We start from the raw sequence: 18,009 nt of genomic DNA, 5'->3' as shown, positions 1-18,009 counted from the left end.
ATTGAATTCTAGTGACCCCACAAAAAAAATCTATTTCTAATAGACAAGTGATGAACAGACAGATGATGAACATCCCTTTGATTTTTTTCTATTTATGGTTTGCTCCTTCAAGGTTATCCATTATATGAATAATTAATGTTCACTTTTCCTATCACTTTTTGCTTTTCACATATTGCTGCCCTTTGAACTTGAAAGATGATGCCACTATAGATTACTAGTATCGGAAAAAAAAAAAAAACCTGTAATGGCCATTTTTACACATTACCAACATTTGTTCATTGTTAAAATGCATTTTTGAAGCTTGCATAAAAAACTTACCTGGTTCTGGATTTAACCTTAACGTTTAATAACAGGTAAACTGTACCAGTAAAGATGGTGAGCACAAATAATGTACTGATTAACTTTCTTTTTTGTGCCCTGTACTTTCATTTGTTTCCACTTAGTAGACCTTCCTATGTGTCAGCAACTTTTACAGGTACTGGGAACACATTAAAGAACAAGAGTTCATGAAGCTTATATTAAGTAAGTAGTTGCTTGTGTATTTTTTTTTAAAGTTTCTATGTATTCACAAGCATATGTGTTTATGGTTTTTAAAATATATATATAGAAGCTAAAAAAAATAAAATCAATGCTCATTTACACAATACCTCCTACTTGGTACTCAGCTTAAAAAATAGAACGGTCCTAGTAACTTTGAAGAGCTTGTGGGCCCCTCATTAATTGTATTTTCCTCTTTGCCCTGGAGAAGCAACCACTACCATGACTTTTGTGTTAATAATTCCTTTGTTTTTCTGCATGGTTTTATCATACACACACAGACACACACACACACATTCCTAACAAAATGTTTTTGCATGTTTTTGACATGTACTTAATTGAAATCATACTTCATAATCTATTGCTTGCTTTTCCCAGCACTGAAATTCATCTATGTGGATATATTCACGTTGGTGTATTCAGCTATAATTCATTCTTTGTCACTGCTTTATAGTATTCTATTGTCGAATATACCATATTTAATTCATCCCAGTGTTGAACACATTGCATTTCCAGGTTCTTGTTTTAGCTAGAGTATTCAGAACCAGTCTGAAAATTGTGTCTTTTAACTGGTGAGTTAAATCCATTTCCTTTTGTTATGATTACTAATCTATGTGGGTTTATTGCTACCATCTTTTTTCTTTTAATTTTTTAAAATGTTTATTTATTATTGAGAGACAGAGAGAGACACAGCATGAGCATGGAAGGGTCAGAGAGAAGAGACACAGAATCCGAAGCAGTCTCCAGGCTCTGAGCCGTCGGCACAGAGCCCGACATGGGGCTCGAACTCACGTACTGTGAGATACGACCTGAGCCAAAGTCGGACGCCCAACCGACTGAGCCACCCAGGCTCCCCATGTTTTTTAACTTATGTCCTAAAATTATCTCTGTTCCTCCCCAACAATATAAGGAAGATATTATGCCAGTGATCTTCCTCCCCACTTACCTTTGCCCATATTCTGTTCTTTTTATTGTACTTTACAAATCAGACATTATTTTATACAATAATGCCCTTTTTCTTGTTCATTCCTTTTGTAATGAGACTTTCATCAGGTTGCTTTTAGGATCTTTCATTAGTGTTCTACAGTTTCACTATGATGTGTCTAAGTGTGAATTTTATTTATACTGGTTGAGATTCATTGGCCTTCTGATTCTGAAATGGCTTTTGTCTTGCATTAGTTCTAGAAAATTATCTTTTTGGATAATTCTTCCTGGTTCATTGGTTGTTGTTGGTTGGTTTTTTGTGTTTTTTTTTTTTTTTTTTTTTTTTTTTAGTTTCCCAAGAAAACCTCCCTCCCTTTCATAGTTTTGATCTCTGCCACCTGTGCTGCATTGCATTTTGCCTAATTTCCTCAGATCTTTCTTCCAGTTTGTTAATGATCTGGTCAACTGTGTCTAATTTGCTCTTAAACCTCCATTGAGTTTCTTCTTTCAATTATTTTTCTTTTCATCTTTGATGGTTTATTTTTCTTTTACCATTTTTCAATGCCAACTTGTATTCTTTAAACTTATTTTATATTCTATTTTGAATCCATCTACTTCTGTGCCACCACCATTCTTGCCCAGGTTAGTATCCATCATTTAGTGAATATAGTATCTTCTGAATTATTCTCCCTATAACTATGCTTGACCCACATTCCCACCTGTTTTCCAAATTACAGAGAAATCTTTTCAAGTTGAAATCTGATCATTTTTCTCCCCTACTTAAAACCTGTCCATGGCTCCCTATTGTTCTTAGAGTAAAGACTGAATTCTTAACATGGCTGTAATTATCTGCTATCTTCTTCTTGTATCAACCTCATGTTATGCCACCCTCCAGCTACACTGGCCTCTCAGGCCTTCAAGCTATTTTGACTACTGCAGAATAAGAAAAATACTTTACATCATGATTCTTTACTATAAAAATAATACATACATTTGACTGATGGAAGTTTTATAAACAATACCCATCCTTAGTATATGTAATGATCTCTATTTTTTTATTGTTTTTGTAATAGTTACTATGTCCCATAAATTAATTTCATTATCTACCAGTTGGATTATGGACATTTGAAGAATACTGCTCTAAAGAGCAAAAAATCCTTCCTATGGTTTGACTTTTGTAATATTGTTCTCTCTGCCTGGGAATGAATTTTCTCTTCCTCTAACCCCCACTTCCCATGCACACATGTTATTTCTAGTTTGTATTTTATTTATCCTCCAGAACTCAAATATCAAGGAAAACTTGACATTTCTTTTCTGTAGGAAACTTTTTCTTACCCCTAGACTAGGCTAGATAGTTATCCGACTTGAAATTACACTGTTATTACTTTATAAATTTTATAATTAGTTGATTAATAGTCTTAGACTGTCATTTTCATTTGTTTATGGATGATATCTGTCTTACTCATTACTGAATCCCCAATGCCTGGCTCATGTTAAACCTTTGATAAGTTATTGAATAAATGGAACAAATGAATGAATGAATCGTGTTTGGAATGGCATAATGGAAAAAAATAATGTGGACTTAAAAATAAACATACCTATCAAAAATCTTTAATTTTCATTCTATTGGGTGAGCTTAAACAAAATCATGGATTTCTTATTCACTGATTTCCTAGTCGTTCTAATGGCAATATTAGCTGCTTTGTGTGGCTGGTTACTGGAGATAAAAAGACTCCCACATCCTTTTTTTTTTTTTTTTTTTTTTACATGAATATACAGTTGATGTCTGAGACAGACACACAAACATAATACTATATGGTAAGTGCAGTTGTGTGTGAAAACAGGTTACACTCAGGAAGTATGGCTATAAGATACTTTTTTAAATGGTTAAGGTCAACTGAAGACTTGTAAAAGTCACCATTAACTACAATTTCTGAAATGTTTCAAAACTTATCTTTCTCTTGGTCTTGGCTCTTTCTTGGCAATGATGGAAATAAAAAGAGAGAGAGATATACTAATGATCTCAGATGTTTTGCTTCCTCTCTACTACCCATTGGTTAGGAAAATAGCTGGACAGCATATAAAACTGTTGATTTCCAAATTCACAATATTGTGAACTCATGTTGTTTGCCAGCCTATTGTTGATCTTCATATATGACCCCTGTTTTCTTTTCTAGCTGGTAGATGTGTGGACAAAGGAAGAGGTACAGGTATCTTTCGAGTATCCTAAAGAGGTCATGTGGGAAGTAAATCTGCTTCCAGTACCACTGCTAACACAGGAGCAATCCCAAATCGGATTCACCTCTGCAGTAAAAAGGTCAGAAGTAAAATACTAAGCATAATGACCATCAGTAAGAAAAGTAATCAAGGCCAGAGCCAAACAATCTGCTAGAGTGAAATGTTTAAAACTTTCAATGAGACTTTAATTAGATTCTTAGAAAATAGCCTGCTTTGAAACTTTTGTGTGTCTTCCATGAATAATTTACTCCCATGCATTTTAAATTATCTTAGAGATCAAGCCATTCTCTGGAAAAGTGTTAATTTTCTGGAGAGGTAGCACAAACACTGTTATGTTTTGTTAATTTTTCATCTCATGTATTTAATAAACTGTTTGACTCTTAGAATCTGCAAGAAATAACATTAACCTAAGGCATCTCCTATTTTGGTTCTGAAACTCTGACTTTTAGTCATTTAGTCTGTTGGGATTGGGAGAACAATGTCAGACTGATCCATTTGTTTTTAAGTGTTGTGAGGACAATTGAGGGGTAAGGAGAAGTTACTATTTTGAACTGGGAAGCAGCTTGGGCACTTATGCACAACTCCAGGTGAATAAACTAAGTGTGCCTATATGTAAGCCTGATTGCCTAAAGGTATACATCTAAGATTCCATATTGATCAGTGCTAGACTGCAGCTGTTTGAGGACCAGAGGCATGGTTTATTCAGAGTGGCATGGAAGGAAAATTGGATCACAGAAAGACATTCTTATTTAAACAGGACTTGAAATCTGGCAGTTCTCCTAGGGGAATAAAATACTATTGGATTACACTTATTTGTGGGCATTTTTTCTTGCCTTCTACATTGCCCTTTAAGCATAATAACCATGATATATGTTCATCTTTGTATTCCCCAAACAGTAGGCATGATAATACTGTAGAGATTTATTCCTTCACTACCCATTCATTCATTCAGGTACACAGGTGATGTTTAGGAAATACTGAAGCAGCAGTCTAGCCGAGGGGGCATTGCTCTGAGTCTCTCTGGTTGCTATACTTAGGGACTATGCAGCTTTTCACTTCATTTTAAAGACAAATGGTCTGCATAGAGAGGAAGCACATGATTAGCTTTGTATCTTTGTTCAGTTAGCTAATCGGGCCAGAGCTGTTGGTCCATCTGTGCATAAGCCAGTTAGTGTTTCTCTGTTCTTAGCCACAGATTGCACCTTGAACCTTTGCCAGCTGTTTCCTAAGTGCATGCCATTGGATGTGAGGGGGACCTGAAAAGAATACAGATAGATCAGCTTAAAATCATCACAGCTTTTAAAAACAAAACAAAGCACGAAGCATGAATCCCATAATGGTAGACGAGAAGTTTTGTCTTGGTATATTCAAAGGTCAGCTGCCGTATGTGCTGCAGTGTAAACACTACATGATAGGGACAAAATTTAAGAAGCTGTGACAAAAAAGTATTAGAACTTTTATAATCCTTTTTTATTTAAAAAATTGAATTTCTGCTGCAAGTTACTATAACTAGTCCTAGAAAATATTGGGCAGAATGTGGATGGTCTCATTGGTTCAGAAATTGCCCAGAGCTCTACATGACCAGTATGCCTCATGATTTCATAGATGACGTGATTCGACAACATTCTTGGTTATCTAGTAATAACTCCCTTGCCGCTGGGCTTGGGGCCTTGTTCTTTGAAGATCTGTGAACTCAAATGAGGTTTCACCTATAATCAACAAAAATGTCCTTATTTGCTTCATATTTTTGCTTTTACTTAACAATCATGCACATTGTTTCAAGTGAGTCTCAAAACAACCTTGTAAGTTAAACATTATTCTTCAGGTTTACCATCTGATCACCTGGCAAACTCTTCTTGTCTGACATTAGTGACTGATGGAACTCAGGGAAGAATAGTTTACTATAAAAAATTGACTAAAAAAAGTATAATCCCATACTGACAAAATTATCACTTTTATAAGATGCTACATTCTCTTATTAGGAAACAATCAACTTTTAGGTGAAATATCATTCACCAAAATTTTAAAAAATTACTGAAATAGTTTGTTCACTTTGAGAGCATCGAAAGAAAATAAAAGTGAAAGAACTCTCTTTGACATCTCTGGATATTTGAACAGACAACAAGGAAGAACTGTAGTTTTGTTTTGTTTTTTTTTTTTTAAGCTAAATTATCCTAAGAACACTCTGCTCCAACATAGGAATGCCAGTGGAATAAGAGATGGTAACACAAGATGCACCAGGAGACTCGAGGTTTTGTGTGTTTGAAACTTATATTCTACTATAATGACTAAATTGTAGAGAAGCAAAACTATGTGTGTGTGTGTTTAAATTTGTCCAATGTTTTTTTGGTTCTGTCTTCTAGGAGCAGACAAACTTCTTTTGTTTTTTTGTTTGTTTGCTTGTTTGTTTTTAAAAGGTCACTTCAATTTTATAGAACAGTATAAGACAAGGACAATTAAAAAGTTATACTACATTAGAACAATATATTTTGCTCAACATAGAAATGCCAAAGGCTCATAAAGGTGTATGTGATATGCAGTGTTTTCTTTCACATAATTTATTTAAATTGGTAGGACTTTTTTTTTTTTTTGCCTTTCAACTTTTAATTTCACTATAAACAAAAGTGAAGTAAATACAATGGTTGTTATCAACTGAATACCAGATGAAATCTTGGCATTTAAAAGAACATAGATCTCTTCTTACAAACTTGCTTTTGATTTTAATTCAAGAATAATTATGCTGGATTCTGATGTATGACTGGACAGAAAAAAAAAAAAAACATGTGGTTGTGTGTTTTGGCATATGTTCTTCCAGCTTTTTCAGTGATTGACATGATAACCAACAAAGAGAATTTACTTTGAAAGTTCTTTCTCTGTACAATATTCTAATCATCACCAAAGAATAATTCCAACACCTATTGGTTACTTTTACTTGAAGACCTTATGTATATATACATATCAATGACTTTATTTTTTTTAAGTTTTTTTTTTTTGAGGGGGGGCCAGAGAGAGAATACCAAGCAGGCTCCACACTGTCAGTGCGGAGCCCAACAAGGAGCTCAATCCCAGGAACCGTGAATCATGACCTGAGCAGAAATCATGAGTCAGACGCTTACCCAGCTGAACCACCCAGGCACCCCATATGTCAGTAGCTTTAAGTGGTGGAGAATAGGGATGTGGAATTCAGAGGAATAAACTTTTGGAACAGATACCCGCATAATATAATGCTTTTTTCCAGCTCCATGGCTGCTAACAGAAAAAAAATTTGGGTAAAGTAAGAATGAAATAAGTAAAAATATAATGTTTTTATAACAGATTTTTTTCCCATCATTCATGTTTATAGCTTGCTCCTGAGAGTGGACTTAAACCTATAAACCATAGTTTTAGCATATATCATTACCATAAAGGAAAAGAATGTGCATGCTCACACACACACACACACACACACACATAGAGGAAGCCTAGATTTTAGTATCAAATAGATGTGAATGTTATGCAATCAACAAAACACTGTTGTGCAATAATTAGAGAATTTTTAAACTGAAGATTAAATTGGAATGTTGTTATAAACATAAGGGAAATGGCCAACATTTTTCTTTGTATCAAAAGAAAACTCATTTCTAAAAATAAGCACCCTCTTTGTGATGACCCTTTAAAATAGTTTTAAGTGATTCCAATCACAGATGAGCTTTTGGGTCTGTAGCACTTTGCTGTAAGTGGTTTACTCTTTGATCCTGCAGGCTTTAATCAGGTGTGTGTCTAGAAGAAAGCATCGGCATAGCAATATCACCAGCCAGACTCTCCACAGCTCTCTAAGGTGAACATGGCAAGACTAAAACATTCTGCTGAGTCCTGAAAGGCTTCCTTTGGTATATATATTTAAGAAGGTATTGGTTAAAGCCATTCCCCATTGCTAAACTTTATGTTATCAAATTGAGGAAAATATGGACCTTTCTAAAGTTACCAAATTAAAAAAATCACCTTGATGGAAAACAAGGAAGGTTTTTTTTTTCTCTTTCATGTTGCATTTTTAAGTAAAATGAAACAGAAATCAGATTTAAATAAAAGGAATGATTGAGAATGTTGGCTAGTCTTTGAAATGTTGTTATTGACCTTAGTGTTCAATTCCTTTATCATGTGAAATTGATTTAGTGTAATTGAAATGTTCCAATTTTCTTTACTTAGAGTGTCTTGGATATTGCCTTCAGAAATGCAAAAATCAAAGAATTACTGTCCTGTTTATTCCACCTCCCATCCCCACTCAAATCCATACTTCTTATCACTACTGATTCTGTAACTTAGGCCCCAAACCTTCATATTTTCTTCCCTGTCCTTTTGCTCCCCTAATCGAAACAATTTCCCTCTTAATAATAACTTAGTGGTTAAGCACTAGGTTTGAGTCCTTTGCCAGTTAATAAATTTTTGTGGCCTTGGGCAAGTTACTTAACCTCTCTAAAGACTTTTTTTAGTACTTATTTTGTAGGTTTATGGGATTAAATGAAACAAATTCATGTAAACAACACAGTGCCTGCACTCAATACGTGTTAGCTACCACTCACTCTTCCCCTCTTTTTAAAAAATTAGTTAATTAATTATTTGTTATTTTGAGACAGCATGCAAGAATGCACAGGAGGGGCAGAGAGGGAAAGAGAGAATCTCAAGCAGGTTCTGCCCTGTGATCATGACCTGAGTCAAAATAAAAAGTTGGAGGTTTAACCAACTGAGCCACCCAGCCACCCCCTACTCTTCCCCTCTTGTCCCTTCCTTTCCTTACCCTCCCTTGCCTCCTCTCCCCATCCTCCTTTCTTCTGCTTCCCTACATCCCTCTGCCTTTCTTCCTCCTCTTTGAGTGAATGCTTAGCACAGGGTAAGCACTCAATAAAATGATAGTCTTCATTGTTGTCTCCATGAATCAAGCCTTCATCATTTCTCCCCTGGAAAACTGAATTTAGTTCATTTGCCCTCATTCCCTATTTATATATCCTTCACAGAAAAGTTGTATATCTTTAATTTGAATTTGTGAAAGTATAGTTTTTAAATCAAATCATGTATTTAGGATTAGAAAGTGAAATATTGTAAAAACCACTGTTAGTAACTATTATGCTTTTGCTTTCTGATTGTATTTGTCTTCATATAGATGCTTCCTATAGTCACTGTCTTCATATAGACTTGTTTTGAAGATTTTAAAATTACTTTGAGAACATATATAGACTGTTTTGCTTAAGAAGACTACTATGTACCAGGCAATATGACTTAAGTGCTTTGCATACATTATCCTATTTAATTCTCAGTAACCTATGAGATGTTTAATATTATTACCACCTATTTTACAAAGAAGAAATCAAACCGAGAGTTATGCTCAAGGTCATACAGCTATAAATAGTAGAGAAGACTTTGAACCTAGATGGTCTGATTCCAAAGACTGTGCTCCTAAACACTAGTTTATACTGCCCCCCTGCTTCTAGGAATAATTAAATAATTTAGCCAAGTGTGTCCTTTACTTAGAATTTTCTGAGCACTTGAGTTAAAATGAAGAACAATTTCTGGAAATTCACCTTTTAAAAGGAAAAGTAAATTATTTTCTAATAAGTACTGAAAACTAAGTCTGAAAATAAATCTTACCATTGACTTTTCATCTTTTTTTGTGGCTAGTCAATAAGGTTTTCTCATTTGTTAATTGTCTGAAAAAAGGAAATGTGTCTGAAGGATGACATGTGAACTGAAGAGACAAAATCATGACCCTATGAAAAATAGCTGAAGGATCTGGAGATATTTAGCCTTGAGAAGACCTGGGGGGAGGGGGGCGGGGAATGAAAACTTTTCAAATATTTGGAGGGCTTGTATGTGAAGGAAGGATTAGATATACTCTGTGCCCAAGAGGATAGAGTTAAAACCATTTGTTGGACTCAGTTAGATGAGAGCTTTCTAACAATTAGAACTGTTGCACCATGGAAAATCACGTTCTGAAAAATAATGGCAAGACCTTCACCAATCACGATTTAACTATTTGTACTTACCTAACTCTAGCTCAGAGATCTCACACTTTCAGGGAAAGGGAAGGTAGCTGCTTTTTTTTTTTTTTTTTTTTTTTTTTTTTGCAAAAACTGATATCTGAGACCTTCAGTTGTGCTCACTTGGCCCCTGAGTTGATGTGAAAAGGATGATTTTTCTAAAAAGTCAGGTTATAAACTTAATCATAAAAAAATGGGACTCCATAAAACCAGAAAGCTGCTCCTAATCCCACCATCCAAGGACAATAATTTGATATATTAGTAACATCTATTTTTTATGATTATAAAAGGTGTAAATACAGCAAAGTATAAAGAGAAAAGTATCAGAAAAGTAAGAGACAAAAGTTAAAAAAATTCCTTAATTTTCCACATAATCACCACTTCCATTTTGATATATTTTTCATTTAGTTCTTTACTTTTACTATTTTTATATCTAATTTAATTTATAATTTGTAACAAAACTTATACTGTACAAAGTTTTGTAAAGGCCATTCTTTTCACATAACCTTATATATGGACATTATACTATTATTTTAATATTTCAAGTACAAGTTTTTAATGAGGACTATGGCTCCATCTTATGAGTGTACCATGATATATTTAGCCAGTTTCCTATTTATAAATAATTTTGTATGCAGTTTGTTAGCATAACACTGCAGTGAACATCTTTGTGTATTATTAGTTATTCAAATGCTAATTGTGTTCTTAGGTTAGATTTCTAGAGGTGGAATTAAGAATTGCCCCAAAGGGGCGCCTGGGTGGCGCAGTCGGTTAAGCGTCCGACTTCAGCCAGGTCATGATCTCGCGGTCCGTGAGTTCGAGCCCCGCGTCGGGCTCTGGGCTGATGGCTCAGAGCCTGGAGCCTGTTTCCGATTCTGTGTCTCCCTCTTTCTCTGCCCCTCGCCCGTTCATGCTCTGTCTCTCTCTGTCCCAAAAATAAATAAACGTTGAAAAAAAAAAAAAAAGAATCGCCCCAAAGCTCTTGATAGAACAAACCAAACTGACCTCTGAAAACCTTATGTCAATTTACTTTCTGATTATTAGTGAGATTAAACTTGCATTTTTAACAGTTTAGTGAATTATAGTTGGTAGTTATGATGGCAGTTTTTATTTCAATTTGTATTTCTTTAAATACAATTGATATTTCATATTGATTTTATATGTCTAATGGCCAAATACAATATTTCTTTAAGATACCTATTTCTCTTTTCTCTCATTTTTCAGATGTATAGTTAGTATTTTATTAATTGACTCATAGGAAACTATGTATTAAAGACTTAAAACCTTTCTTATGATTTTTGTTTTGCCTTTAATGTATTTATTTTTAACATTCTGAAGTTTTAATTTGTGCGTAATCATACTTTTCAGTTTTTGTGAAGCAAAAGCATTAGGAGGTATACACATGCAGATATGATCTTATGTGATTGTAAGAGTTGGTAAGCAGTGGTCTATAAGGCTGCTGTCTTCGTGTCTGATCCTGGAGCTTGAAGTCCACAGGGCAAGCCAAGTGGGAAGGCAAGATGGGGGTACAATGGAAAGAGCAAAGACAGTGTGCAGCCGCAATCACAGGAGCTAAGCCCCTGGAGGATGGAGTGATACCAGTGCCTGTTCATACTGCCTCTGCCCTTGGTGGTATGGTGTGAGTATCTGCCTTTGGTCATGAGGCCAAACACACATCTGTCCCAGGAGTCAGAGCAGTTGAAGGAGGATACAGGGGAAGGCTGAGTAATGTCTGCCCAGCCACTCATCACACCCAGAGATGAAACTGGATCAGTGACAATGTGTCGAAGCTACAAAATGGCTGCTGCTTCATGTCTACTCTCCAAATGTCCTGAAAGAATCTCTCTTGTCCACTTCTGTGAGAAATAGAAAGGAAAGTTGGCACATTACAAAACTGCCACACACCAATATTTTTTCCCAGTATAAGTTAACTTGGGAAGAAATGATACCTTTGCAAAATTTAGCCTGTCCATTCAGGATCATGGTATATTTCTACATTTAAATCTGATTTTATGTATTGCAAGTGCTATAATTTTGTCATGTGAGCCCTAGGTAATTTCTAGTAGAATTATTTTATGTTTCTCATTTCTAGAGCAAATGGAATCTTTTCAATTATCTTTTCAGCTAATTTAAAAGAAAATGATTTTAGCATATTTATATTTTCTCATGCTTTGCTGAAAGCCTACTAATTTTGGAACTTTGTAAAGTTGATATTCACCAGTTTTCTAAGCATATAATTGTATTATCTACAAACAATAACATTTACCAATGCTAACTCAATTTTTATTTGCCTTCTTATTGTTCTGGAATCCCTGATTGATGGTGAGTATTCTTTTAGTTTCCTAATTTCACCACGTATATTTTTAATCTTGAACAACTACTTCTATTTTTGCTGATTTCTTCATTTCTAAAATCAGGAATTTGTGGGGTGCCTGGGTGGCTCAGCCAGTTGAGCATCCGACTTTGGCTCAGGTCATGATGTCACAGCTTGTTGGTTTGAGCCCTGTGTTGGGCTCTGTGCTGACAGCTCAGAGCCTGGAGCCTGCTTCAGATTCTGTGTCTCTGCTTCTCTCTCAAATATAAATAAACATTAAAAAAAAATAAATGAAAATAAAATCAGGAATTTGTGTGGAATGTCATTTGACCTCTATTGACATGTGGTAGAATATATTAATAAATTTCTCAAAAGTGAAATATCTGCAATGAATAAATTCCACATTGTCCCTGTAAAGGATTTACTTTTTAATGTACTGATGAATGTATTACTAATAATTTATTATTTTAAAAAATTTTCATTTCTATATAAAATTGACCCAGTTTTTTATTTGGTGTCAGTTTCAGAGCTATGCTAATTTTATGAAATTAATTCAATTATTTGCTTACAAATTCTGCGACAGTTTTTATAGCCTAAGAAATACATAGTTTTAAAAACTATGAAAGACCTACCAGTAAAACTGGTGCCAAGCATTTTTGTGGTAGTTTGTAAAAAATGAACATTTTATTTGAGGTAAATTATACATTTGGTAAAATGCACAGACCTAAAATGTATAGCCCACTGAAATTTTATACATATACAGACACACACATACATATCTCTGTAACCACTACCCAAATCAAAATATAAATATTTCCAACATCTCAGTGAAAACCCCTTCAAAGCTAATCACTATTCTGCCTTGAAAATAATTTTTATTTCCTTTTTTTTCTCTTGGGAGTAGTCTCAGCAAACACTTGTCCTTCTTTTTGTATTAGTTTTCTAAGGCTGCCATAACAAAATACCACAGACTGGGTGGCTTAAGCAACAGAAATTTATTTTCTCACCACTCCGGAGGCTGGAATCAAGACATAGGCAGGTTTAGTTCCTTCAAAGGCTTCTTTCCTTTGCTTGAAGTGGCTGCCTTCTCACTATGTCTTCACATGATCTTTCCTCTATGGGTACACATCCCTGATGTCTCTTTGTGTGTCCAAATTTCTTCTTCTTATAAGGACACAAGTCAGATCGGATTAGGGCCCACCCCAAGGGCTTTATTTTAACTTGATTACCTCTTTAAAGACTGTATCTGTTAATACAGTCATATTCTGAAGTACTTGGTTGGGGTTAAGACTTAAACATAGAATTTTGTGGAGACTACCATCCAGTCCCAGGCAGCCATCTGACAATTTCTAACACCTTTCTTGTATTTGGAGAATTTTGTACTTTAGGTGTCCACACTTTTAAAAGCTAGAATCCAGAAACTCACTTTCAAACATGTTCCAGGGCTTCTGCAGATGCCTACAGTTATGTTGTACAACTTTGGAAGATGGCATTCACATCAACTCTGATGAGAATGATTCCTTGCAGAGTTTTGCTGTGTTCAATTTCTCTAGCATATGACTTAGGTTCATTATTTCCTGTCACTTTGAAACTACTGTCACACAGAAGCAGGTGTTCCAGAAATCTATTCCAATGCTCTTGGGAACAGAACTGTCAAACCTCCAGAGACAGAATATTGTGACAATGTCCACTGCCCAGTCTGACCAGTTATAGTGTCTACCCTGTTCTGTGGCTGCTGAAGTAGCAGCTCCACAAGAACCATTTAGCAGAGTAACAGAAGCATCATTTGTCTGCATAGTCTCCAAATTGGGGTGGTTGCTCATATAAGAAATTCAGTGACCACATAATATAATTTACAAATTAATTTTTGCTTGAGCTCTTTGGAGTGAATTTTTTATTTGCATCTACAAACAAAAGGTACATTAGTTTATTCAGGGTTTTTGTTTTTTAGGAAGAGAAGAGAAGAGAAGGAAGGAAAAGAAAGAAAGGAAAGAAAGAAAGAAAGAAAGAAAGAAAGAAAGAAAGAAAGAAAAGAAAAGAAAGAAGGATTTCATGGTGTGTGTTTTGTAAAATATAGTGAATATCCAACCAAGAAAAAGGATAAAAAATTGCATGTGTGCAGATTTAGAACAATAATAAAACAGATTTCTATGTGCTCATCACCCAGGCTAAGAAATAGAACAGATGCTTTCCATGTTCCTGGCTGTCTGCACCTCTCCTTATTCAGACATTTGTATTAACCACATCCCTTTGGATTTCTTTAATGTTTTTACACCAGTATATGGACCACTAAAGAATACATTGTTAGGTTGTGCTCTTTGGTGAAATTAATATGAATGAATCATACTATATATATTTTTCTATGACTGCTTTCCTGTTTCTCAACACTATATTGTTGAGATTTGTCCATGTGGATACACTTAGCTTTACCTAACTCATTCCATGCTCCATCATGATCACAACTTATTTATTTCAACAATGATAGACATTTAAATCATTTTCAAGTTTTTATTACTACAATGTCATTATAAATGTTTTTATGCATGTCTTCTGGTGCACTGTATAAAGCATCCAGTGGGCTTATAGTCTGTGTATGTTCTCATTTATAACATAATTTTCCTAAGTGATTGTATTAATTTTTAATTCTACCAGCATTAGATGAAAGTTGTTTTTGTTCTACATTCTCATTAGCACTTGGTATTGTCAGAAATTTAAATTTGTACCAGTCTAGTGGGTATCAACAGTACCTCAGTGTGATTTTAGTTTGCATTTTCCTGATTTATCAATAGATTGATATCTTTTGTTGTATGTGTATTTTCATTTCTGCGCCTATGGAATTCATTTTTTCCCTCCATTTTTCTACTAGGTTCATTTTAAAATTGAAGTACAATATTCTTTATATATTATTGATATATTACCCTTTGTTGGTTATATATTTTGCAGATATCTACTTTCACTTAATATATGGAGTCTTTTGATACACAAGTTCTTAATTTTAACAGTCATATTAATTAATCTGTTCCTCTGGTTTGTGCTCTCTGTGTTTTGTTTAAGAAATTCTTTTGAGTGCCTGGGTGGCTTAGTTGGTTGAGTGACCAACTCTTGATTTCAGCTCAGGTCTTGATCTCACGGTCACAGTATCGAGCCCTGCGTGAGGCTCTGCACTGGGGATGGAGCCTGCTTAAGATTCTGTCTCTCCCTCTGCCCCTCCCCCACTCATGCTCACTCTCTCTCAGAAAGAAAGAAAGAAAGAAAGAAAGAAAGAAAGAAAGAAAGAAAGAAAGAGAAAGAAAGGATCCTTTTGTGCTTTGAGATCATAAAATATTCTTCTATACTGTTTTCTAAAAATTTTATAGAAAATAGTATAGAAGAATAGTGTTGCTTTTCACATGTGGCTGTAAATCCACCTGGGATGAGTTTTGTGTATGATGTGAGGAATAAATGCTCTGCAACACTACCCTTATCATATAGCAAATGACCATAGGAGAGTATTTGTTTCTAAGGTCTTTATTCTCTTATCATTCTAGTATTGATTTCTGACTTAATCATATTATAGTCAGAGAAGAAGGTCTTTGAGTACAGTCCTTTCAAGTTGGTTGAGAATTGTTTTATGTATGTGGTCACCTTTGGTAAATGCTTCATGTGTACCTGATTTAAAAAAAAATTACTATATGTAGATATAATTACCATATATATGTGTGTATAAATATATATGATATATAAATATATGTTTTATATATAAATATCTGTTCATAAAAATATATATATTCTAAATTACTACACACACATATTTGGATATTTTTTTCTAACATTTATTTTGTTTTTCCTCATTATTCTATTTTTTCTATATTTCTCTCTCTCTTTTCTTGGGCTTTTATTTTCCAAATGGTATTTTTCTCTGTTATTTTGGATTAGTCTCACTGGTAGCTGTCGTATCTATCAAGTAATAAAAGAGATTTTATTCTCAGGATTTTCTTAGAAATTGTAGCATGAATGTGCATTATCAAGATCTAAATTTAATAAAAAATCTTTACTCCCCTCCTGAAACCTTAGCACAATTGATTCCAGTCACCTGCTCCTCATTTGTATCCTTTTATTGTCATGTATTTTAATCCTAACTTATTTTTGTTTTTATTTCAATCCAGAAAGACATTAGTTTTGTTGTTTTATACCATCAAGATTTCATCAAATTTGTCCATAAAACCCTTTCCTCTTGTACTTTCCACCACAGCTCCCATTCCATGTGACAAAAAGACATATTTTGGAATTTCCTTAGTAATATTTTTTCTAGTGAATTATAATTGACATACAGTGTTACATTAGCTTCAGGTGTTCAATATAATGATTTAACAATTCTATACATTTCTTGTTGCCCATCATGATAAGTGTCCTTCTGCCCACCTCTCCTCTGTATTTAAGAGTCTGTTTTCGGGTGCCTGGATGGCTCAGTCAGCTGAATGTCCAACTTTGGCTCAGGTCATGATCTTCCAGTTCACAAGTTCAAGCCCCATGTTGGGCTCTTTGCTGACAGCTCAGAGGCTGGAGCCTGCTTCAGATTCTGTGTTTCCCTTTCTCTCTGCCCCTCCCTGTCTGCACTCTGTCTCTCTCTTTCTAAAATAAATAAACATACTTTTTTTTTAAAGAGTGGTTTTTGTTTTGGCTTGTCACTTTTTTTCTTTGTTCATGTGTTTTGTTTCTTGAATTCCAAATATGAGTGAAAAAAATGGTACTTGTTTTTCTCTTATTTTATTTAGCATAATACCTTCTAGGTCTATCCATGTTGTTGCAAATAGCAAGATTTCATTCTTTTTTTATGGCTGAGTAATATTCCATCACACACACCACACCAAATACACACACACACACACACACACACACACACACACACACACACACACATCTATTCATTCATTCATTCGTATGTGGGTGAACACTTGGGTTGCTTCCATATCTTGGCTATTGTAAATAATGTTGCAATAAACATAGGGGTGCATATATCTTTTTGAATTAGTGTTTTTGAATTCTTTGGGCAACTACTCCATAGTGGAGTTACTGGATCATATGGTAATTCTATTTCTCATATTTCGAGGAACCTCCATACAGTTTTCCAGAGTGGCTGCATAAATTTGCATCAACAGTGCACAAGGGTTCCTTCTTTATATCCTCACCAACACTTATTTTTTTGTTTTTGATTTCAGTTTTTTTTTTAAATTGAGAGAGACAGAGAGAGAGAGAGAGAGAGAGAGAGAGAAGCAGTGGAGAGGGGCAGAGGGAAATAGAGAATCCCAAGCAGGCTCTACACTCAGAATGGAACCCGAAGCAGGGCTTGATCCCACAGCCTTGGAATCATGACCTAAGCTGAAATCAAAAGCTGGATGCTCAACTGACTGAGTCACACAAGCACCTCTGATTTTAGTTAATCTGACATGTGTGATATCTCATTGTGGTTTTGATTTGCATTTCCCTGATAATGAAAGATGTTGAGCATTTTTTCATGTGTCTATTGACCATCTGTATGCCATATTTAGAAAAATGTCTATTCATATCCTCTGTACATTAATTGGATTATTGTTTAAATGTTTAATTGGATTATTTGTTTCTCTGTGTGTGTGTGTGTGTGTTGAGTTCTATAAATTCTTTAAATATTTTTGATATTAACCCCCTATTGGGTATATCACTTGCAAATATCTTTTCCCATTCAGTAGGTTGTCTTGTTGATGGTTTCCTTCACTGTACAAAAGCTGTTTTATTTTAGTGTAGTCCCAATAGTTTATTTTTACTTTTGTTTTCTTTGCCTGCAGAGACATAGCTTGAAAACTATTGTGATGGCCGATGTCAAATAAATTACTGCCTATGTTTTCTTGTAGTTTTACGGTTTCAGGTCATATTTATGGCTTTAATCCATTTTGAGTTTATTTTTGTGATTCTGTGAAAAAAACAGTCCAGTTTCATTCTTTTACATGTAGCTGTTCAGTTTTAATACCA

The sequence above is a fragment of the Herpailurus yagouaroundi genome, unplaced genomic scaffold (assembly GCF_014898765.1).
Source record: "Herpailurus yagouaroundi ecotype Mexico unplaced genomic scaffold, PumYag 186, whole genome shotgun sequence".
Lineage (NCBI taxonomy): Eukaryota > Metazoa > Chordata > Mammalia > Carnivora > Felidae > Herpailurus > Herpailurus yagouaroundi.
Note: the sequence above shows the minus strand (reverse complement) of the source record.